General features: G+C 35.9%; 1 long non-coding RNA gene across 1 annotated transcript; it reads left to right on the forward strand.

The window, feature by feature from the left end:
* Nucleotides 1–305: 305 nt before the first annotated feature.
* On the forward strand, nt 306–8,705 carry LOC141423936 (uncharacterized). The gene is made up of 3 exons (XR_012448703.1): nt 306–473; nt 7,019–7,082; nt 8,551–8,705. It is a non-coding gene; the product is annotated as an uncharacterized lncRNA (long non-coding RNA).
* The last annotated feature ends 625 nt before the right edge of the window (nt 8,706–9,330 follow it).

The following is a 9,330-nucleotide window of genomic DNA, read 5'->3' on the forward strand; positions in this document are numbered from 1 at the left end:
AGGAAGCATGCTTTCTGCTTCCTCCCTGTAGCTGCCATCTTGGAATTTTCCCCCCATTCTGTTTTGATTCTCATGGAAAATAAAGGAAACTATTGGCTAACAAACTCCAGAATGATCAAATATCAAAGCATGTTATGTGAAAACCTGTGTATCCAGCTAGAGATTGTTAAGACAGTAAACCCAGCCACCCTATTACAAGTTGATTCAGTCCCACTGGAGCATGACTGTTTAGAGATTATGGATGAGGTATTCTCCAGCTGGCCAGACTTGACAGACCAGCCTATTAGTCATGTAGACATTTAGTATTTCATGGATGGCAGCAGCTTTTTCCGGGACGGCACACGTTTTGCAGATACACAATAGTGACTCTGGATGCTGTCACTGAAGCATGACCACCACCAGTCAGGACCTCTTCATAAAAGGCTGAGCTTATTGCTCTCATGTGGGCACTCCAGCTTGCTGTAGGAGTGTGAGTAAGTATCTATATGGATTCTAAATATACCTTCACTACCATTCATGTCCATGGAGCCCTATATAAAGAAAGGGGGCTCATTAACTCAGGAGGAAAAAGTATTAAATATGGACAAAAAAATTCTAGAAATACTAGAAGCTGTCTGGGCCCCTAAGTGAGTAACGATTATGTACTTTTGAGGGTACAAGAAGGGGGAGACAACAGCTGCTGAGGGAAACTGAATGACTGATAAGGAAGCCAAACAAGCAGCCCCCACAGGAGGGCAAACTTCAGCTTCACTGACAGCTGCCTTGTTCCTGTACCCCTTATTTGAATAGGGCCCATGGCATACACGTCACAAGAACAGGCTTGGTTTGAGACTGAGGGAGGAAATTTTCTACTGCACAGATGGTGGAAGTTTACTGATGGCTGCATTGCCATACCTGAGTCACTGGCTCCCACATTTGTCAAGCAGTTCCATGAAGGAACTCACTCAGGGCAGACAGCTCTCGAGACCATCTTGGCCCAGGATTTTTATGTCCCCAAGCTCTCCAGCATAAATAAGACAGAATGTGAGAGGTGCAGTTTGTGTGCCACAAACAATCTCCGACAAGGGCCAAGAGTGCCAAAGTGTTGGAGGAATGCCTTTTGAAAACCTGATTGTGGACTTTACTGAGATGCCATGGGCCAGAATATGTAAATATTTGCTGGTGCTTGTCTTCACCTTCTCAGGATGGGTGGCAGCCTTCCCCACTTGGATTCAAAAAGCCTGAGAAGTGCCCAGGTGCCTGCAGATTTGCAGTAAGAATTGAACTTGATTACGTAAAATGAAAGTGGTTGGCACTTAGAAGGGACTCAGCAATCTTTTTCCTTCCCTCCTCCACCTCCAGCTTTCTCTCAGGATTGCAAGTTTCATTTCAACAGGGATCAGTCTTTAGTCATGTGAATCATATTTATACCATGTTGGGTAGATATGACAAGTTTTTATCATCTTTGTGAGGAAGCTTGAGTATGTGTGAAATTTGTGCATGGATGCAAAATTGACAAATTTATTAACTGTGCTGAGTTTTCTCTTGGCCTTTCTGCAATTCCATCTGACTGATAAAAGCTTCCTGGGTATCACCAGTGGAAAACAAAAAGTAAATTTTCTAGAATCTTTTCCTTGCATGGAACTGAGTTAGAGTTTTCTGATGTAAGCTATCTCAAAATTTGGGCACTAGAAGGAAAGAGGCCATTCCTCTCTGAAAGCCCATGTAGATGAATGAGCAGACAGGAGCTTAAGCTCACACTTTCCCCTGAGTCCTTGAGACTCACTCTCATCCACTACTTGTGGAAAATGTTGTTAGAAAATGTCTGGAAATGCTTGGGAGAACCAAAATATTTTTTAAGAGACTTTGATAACTTGTTTTTTCTGATATTCCTGAAATAGATATCACTAATATATACTTCTTAGGAATGAAAATTCATTCTTGCCTATTTTCACAAAATTACACATACTGTTTAAAACAGAAAACATAGTATTAGCCATGTCTAGTCTCATCCTGCCATTGTTACAGTTAACAAAACCATGACTTTCAATATTATACAACTGTAAAGAAATTATGGAAGTTTAAATAAATTAAAATGCATGCTCTGAACAGATACGGATTTTGGATATATATGCAGGAATTGTCTACAAGGAATAAAAATGGTAAATGTCTTCTAAAAAGGTGTTTCTTATGTGTTACTTTGTCTATACACTCAAGCATTAAACCTTCTGAAACTAATGAAATAATAGAATCTCATTTAAATATGGGAAATTTTAGTCTTGCCATTTTATTTTATCCTTTAGTCTGTTGTTTTCCTCTGTCTTTGTTAAAATCTTTGAAACCTGCATACAGTTGATCTTGGCTGATCTAGGACTCTAGACAATTAGCGTGCCTGTGGTAGGCTTTTTAGGTTTCTCCTCTTATATTTAGATCTCATTTTTGGAAAGAGTCATTTCACTGTGGATGGAAATAAGGTTAGATAGCATTTATTTTTTCTCTATTCATTTTTATTACCATCTATTAAATGTATAAAATAATGGGTTTCATGATATTTTCATACATGTATATAATGTACTTAGATCACATTCATCCCCCAAATCCTGTATTATTCCTCTCTCTCTGGCTGATCCCCTTCTCTTCCCAAATAGTTCCTCTTCTATGTTCATGTCTTCATTTATTTATTTGCATATTTTTATCTTTTCTCTCTTTTTTCTTGTGCTGGATGGGAGTACATCATGGAATTTTCAAAAGTTCTTATAATATATCAAGTATATAATATGTGAATTCACCCCCTCCATCTTTTTCCATTCTCCCATTTTCCCCTGTTCCTGGAACAGTTTCAGCAAGTGTTATATTTCCATATGCATACATGTGTACACGGTATTTACACTATAAATTTACACTTTTCACATGAAAGAAAACAAGCAATATTCATGTTTTTGAGTATTTCCTTGGAACTTAATATGACAATTTCCTGTTGCATCCATTTTCCTGCAAGTGCCATGTTTTGTTATTCTTTCTTGCTGAATAAAGCTCCATTGTCTGTCTATCTATCTATCTATCTATCTATCTATCTATCTATCTATCTATGTCATAATTTCTTTATTCATTCATCAATTGATGGATGTCTAGGCTGCTTCCATATTTTGGTTATCATGAAAACTGCTCCAATAAACATGGATTTGCAGATATCTATTGTATGCAGGCTTACATTCCTTTGGAATATAAGGAATATATATATATACATATACATATATATATGTATGTATATATGTGCTGTTGCTAGATTTTTCAGGAAACTCCAGACTGATTTCCATAGTGACTACACTAGTTTACATTCCTACAAATAGTTTACATGGCCTCCTTTCTCCCTGTCATCCTTGCCTGCGTTTGTTGTTGTTTGTTTGCTTCGTTATAGCCATTTTGACTTGGATGAGATGGAATCTCTTTATCATGAAAACATAATTATTTCATTTATACTAGTTATACCAAATGAAAGTTCTGTGCACTGGAGAAATACTTAAATGAAAACATTTCTCATATAATAAAGAGACTACACATGCATCCAGAGTCAGATTTTCATAAGCTAGCCTTATGTGCTCAAGTAATTCAACACCCACTGTGAAAATACAACTCAGAGCAAGTCCATACAGTTATACAAGTCTTTACAGGGGTTGACCATGTGCTTGTCCTGGAAAACTTGACTGTGTAGCAATAGTAAATCTGTTAATAAGAAGGTTAACGAAGACTTTCAAAGTAGCTCATCCCCATCATTCTGAGAAACATTTTTTCCAAATGTAAATAAACATTATTTGAGACATTGAACCAGAAAATATTTTTTGGAAATGGACTAAGGATATTTGGTTCAATTTTTTCTTCTTCATATTATAGTTGACCCATATTTTAGCAAAGTAAGTGACATGATTAGATATGAATGCTTTACTCTTTCATCATTTTTTTGGCCATTCTGGGAAATGTTAGAACAATTTTGGACTTGTGCTAATTTATCACCTATCTCTGAATTTTCAGTGAATAAATTAGCGGCCTAATGGCTAATTAAATTCCATTACAATAGCTTAGTTCATATTAGTGGTAGGAAAATGATTTCAAAAATTGCCCAATAATTAGTCTTTAACTCAAACTCTTGTAATTACAAGTAATTAATTACATGTTGGTTAATTAAATTAACTTCCCTCCTTCCACTTTCCCCTCTTTTACCTATTATTTTTTACACTTGTACTCTTAGCTACCTGGGAGGCAGAGAATGGGAGGATTGCATCTCAAGGACAGCCTTGACAAACAGTTAGCAAGACCCAATCTCAACCATGCTGGGTATGGTTGTGCAAGTCTGTCATCCTAACTATGCAGAAAGCATAAATAGGAGCATTGTGGTCCAGGCTGGCCTGGACAGAAAACCACTACCCTATTTTTAAAATATGTATTTTTAATTCATGTATTCACATGTGCATACATTGTTTGGGTCATTTCTTCACCCCTCCCCTCCCCCACCCTCTCCCCCCTCCCCTCCTCAGTACCAGGCTCTTGATAGCTGCTTCAATTTCTTTTTGTCTTATAGATCTATTCAGGTGATTAATATCTTCTTGGTTCAGTTTTGGGTGGTTGTGAGTTTCTAGAAATCTGTCCATTTCTTCAAGATTTTCATTTATTAGAGTATAGACTCTCAATGTAGTCTATGATGATCCTGGATTTCCATGGTGCTTGTTGTTATCTCCCCTTTTGCATTTCTGATGTTACTGATTTGGGTTTGTTCTCTCCTCATTTTAGTTGGGTTTGCCAGGGGTCTGTCAATCTTATTTATTTTTTCAAAGAATCAGCTTTTTGTTTCACTGATTCTTTGTATGGTTTTTTTTTGGTTTCTATTTCATTGATTTCAGCCCTTATTTCAATTATTTCTTTCCTTCTGCTTGTTTTGGGATTTGCTTGTTCTTGTTTTTCTAGGAGTTTAAGTTGTAGTATTAGGTCATTGATTTGAGACCTTTCTGTCCTTTTAATATATGCACTCATGGCTACAGGCAGAGGACTTTTGTTGAAGCAAACTCACAGGCCTTTGGAGAGTGGGCCTGGAGTGCCTGAAGGGCATGAGCCTGGCAGAGTGGAGATCGTGGGTGTCTGTGGATTGTTGACTTGGTAGGCTTTAGGGGCACAACCGGGGGGAAATCATGCAGGCTTCTTCAGGCGTGAGAGGAGCAGCCTGGTGGAGATTGTGCAGGCCTGTGGAGGCCTGAAGGCGTGGCTGGCAGAGATCATGTGTGTGTGAATCAATGGCTTGACAGGCCTTAGGGGCTTGGTCTGGTAGAGATTGAGCAGGTCAGAGGGGTGGGAGTTTGGAGTAACATGACCCTGGCAGGGCTGAGGATCAGGGCTGGAGGATCGGAGCCCTTATTTTTAAAATATTAAAGCAAAAAGGATAGGTGTTGTGGGTCTTGTAGTAGAATACCTGTCTAGCAAGTACAAGGTCCTAAGTTTAAACCTTGGTATTGCCAAAAAGGAAATATATATATATATATATATATATATATATATGTACATATGTATATAATAAAACAAGATTTTTTATTGCTAGTATCTTTCTATCTATCTATCTATCTATCTATCTATCTATCTATCTATCTATCATCTATCTCTATATATAGAGAGATTTTAAGCAACTGTCTCAGATAATTGAGGAGGCTGGCAAGACCAAAATCCATAGGGCAAGGCAGAAGTCTGGAGACCCAGGGAAGAATGGATGTAGCATGAATCTGAATGCAGGGTACTGTTAAAATTCTCACTTCCCCAGAATAACTCTCATTTTTCCTTTTGGCTTCTAACTTATTAAACAAGTATCACCCAGATTATAGAAAATAATCTGATTTACTCAAAATCTATTGATTTGATTTAAATCATTTCTAAAAAATATCTTCATACTGATGTATAGACTGTCATTTGACCAAGTATTTACGTACCTAGCCAAGTTGGTACACAGAATCAACCATCACAATTGATTTGTAATTATTCAAGAAATGTTTATATATTTAATTTTTTATGACATCAGTGATTAATAATAGTCATAGGAATTTTTAAAGTTCAAAAAATGTTATTAGAAACATAATTGCACATGACAGTCTTATAAAATACATCCCAATTTCAGGTGTGAAATTGGGAATTGGGATATACATATGCATAGCTGCAAAGAAAGGGGCCTTATAAGTGACCTAAAACAGAAGTTTTAATTGGGAGGAAAAGTTTGGGTGAGGTGCATATTTGAATTGTGGGTGTAGATTTTAAATTTGACGACATTTCCAGGTGTTTCATTGTCGTGGAGAGTCAACCTGAACTGCTCCGGTGTAGATTGTGGTAATGATGGTTTCCTTAGAAAATCATTCTTCAGCAGGGAAGAGGATAGAAAAGAGATTGGTTAAACAGTGTGGTAAAGGAATTTTATCCATGGTAGAGGCCAAAAAGGGAGAGTAGATGTGAATTTTAATTTTTTTTATTATTATTTTTTTTCATTTTCTGGAAGTATTTTTATTTTTATTTTTGTTTATTTTTTTTATTTTTCTTTTATTATTCATATGTGCATACAAAGATGTGAATTTTTAATGTTCATCACAAAGAATAAGGTGTGTTTGCCTTAAGGATGTTCTCAGGGGCAGCCTTGGTAGCTGGTGTTAATCTAATGTCAGCAGTGCTGAGCTCCTGAATATTCTTCTTCAAGTTGCTGAATCCTTCCTCATGTTTTCCATGACACCAAGAAATGAAGATTAATCACCATGAAAATCATGATAGTACTACATATTTAGGCAGCTAAATATGTAATTTGATAAATATAGCTTGATAATGGATTTTTGCATTTAGTTATATGAAAAAAAATCTGAAAGGATTGTGAAGTAAGGCTGTATTCTCAGATACTTTACAAAGAGACTTTAGATTTCCTCTAGACTCTTGAGTTGTTTCTTTTGTGTAAGGAAAAGACTATGCATTGAGAAATTTCTGGCAAGGGAAATAAGGGTATAATAACATGTTTGATTTGTTTCAGAATTCTGAATTACCCAATGCTTCAGATAGAACTGGACAGCATATGACAAGAAGGATTTCTAAAGGTTAGTCTGAAAACAAACACGATGTGACTTAATGCCATATACAGGGCACAGAATCTCAGTTTTTCAGAGGAGGAACTTTGGTCTTAATTGGGAAACGTGTGTCAGGTTAGGACTTGGCTGAAAGTACTCACACATACACAATGAATTCAAAAGGAAAGCATGAGTCAGAAGGATCACAGTCATACACATGAGTCCAGCTAGACCTCAAATATTATGATAGTGTTGGAATTTTGATTATATGTTGCCAGGATGGCAGGAGTTGTAGCTTAAAAGAATCACTACAAGTTTTATAACCAGGCATTACAAAGTTATATATCAAAGGCAAACATTTGTATCAAAGGCAAAATTATAAGCCTGTGTCTTACTCTTTAGAAAAGGAGAGTTTCCATCAATTCATGGTGAATTCCTGAAATAAAGAGAAGTTCATAAACTCAGTCTGCACCTTGAATCAACCCAGATATGGCAGAGCTGAAGAAGGGAATAGGCTATATATGTTTCAAGAGGTGGCAGGAAAAGATAGAACATAGAGACATTGTAACAGTTTTGCTTCTGTAGCCCTGGTGCTCATGAGAACATTAAACAGGAAGACTAAACTATTTAAGACAGTTATTTTGAGAATAAAAGAAGTGTTATTAATAATTATGTTGGACAATGGGAATAAATGGAGATGTGTGAGCACATTATCATTAGGGCAATTTTTGCATCTGTCAGCTGGCATGCTCATGACATGAGAGAGTGTAAATAATAGTTTTATTCAAGACTGGTTCTGTGTCATTGTGAACACATTTTGAACCTTTTAGCATTGTCAGAACTCTGGACTGTTACTAGTTCCCTGGCTTTTATTACTTACTGAGTTATCTTCCTAGGTCTTGTCTTTAACAGGATTGTGAATTTCCTAACAAAATAGACTATCCATTGTGTTGTATATAACATATCAATCCATATGTTGAAGATAAAATGACAAGGAAAATTAGAGTGAGAAAAAATAAAGATTTCTCAATTTATAAAATTAGAAGCAAATCTTAAGTCCTCTCTCTTTTACTGTGTGTGGCTTATGATAACTTAAAGGAAATACAGTGTATGCACACGCCTCTAATCCTAGCACTCAGAAGACTGAGATGGGAGGATAATGAGTTCAAGGCTAGTCTGGCCTACATAAGTGACTATGTTTTCAAAGAAAAAAAAAACTGAAAGCAAACAAATCCAAAATGTATAATATGTCAAAGTTCAGAAAAATATTAACTTATATTACATACTCTGTCCATTTTTTAAAATTTCTAAATTGTGTACATAACTCTTTTCTACTACTTAGGTTTTGGTTATAGTAATTAAATGATTTTATTTGATCTTTATCTTCATTAACTTAACAGAAAAAATGACAATTGGTAAGCTATTAAAATAGTTAGAATATCCAAGGATGAATTTCTCACAACCATTTCAAACGTTTATTTTTTTCCCCCAAATATAGCAAGGAAATACATGCCAAAATGCAGGAGTGAAACTTACCAGATGTCCAACAGCCTCAAGCCACACTGATATTGGTCAAAACTTGAAAACTCACAGATGTAAGACAGTCTGTTATTCAGCTTCAAGCACTATTTTCATCCCAGTAAAGTCACTGAAGTGTATGACATAAGAAATTTATTTATATTTCAATTTTGCAATTTTGATTAAATGAAGAATTTAAATTTGTTATATATGTGCACCATTTCAGTTATTCCATTTTGTACATAGTCACATGGCTGTAATAAAACAATTTATATACTAACATAAATTTAACAAACAACAGGTTAAAAAAAGCATGAATTTATTGTTAAATCACTTTTATGATTTAAATAGTGTGTTCTAAAAATCAAGAAAACATGTCAATGAGTTTTTAACATTGAATTAATTATTAATTTACTAACATGAATTTACTGCCTATATGCACTGGCAATTGTGCTAAGCATGGTGTGTGGACAATAGAAGTGTGATTCTTGCATTGTAGAGATTCCACTCTGTCAGGAAAATGTCTCACAGGCCCACTTCCCTGGAGTAAATACACTAATAATGTGTTTGATTTGTTTATTAATGCTGTAAAGGCAACACATAAAGTGATGAGATGAAGAATCATGTGATGAAAGAGTAAAGCACTACTTTGGATAGACTGGTGAGGTAAGGCTACTTGCTGAAGATCATTTATCACATGACATAAGCAATGAGGTGCTGGTCAGCACTTCACTGGGGAGAGGGACGTTTGCAGACTGCG

The sequence above is a fragment of the Castor canadensis genome, chromosome 6, assembly GCF_047511655.1.
Source record: "Castor canadensis chromosome 6, mCasCan1.hap1v2, whole genome shotgun sequence".
Classification (NCBI taxonomy): Eukaryota; Metazoa; Chordata; class Mammalia; order Rodentia; family Castoridae; genus Castor; species Castor canadensis.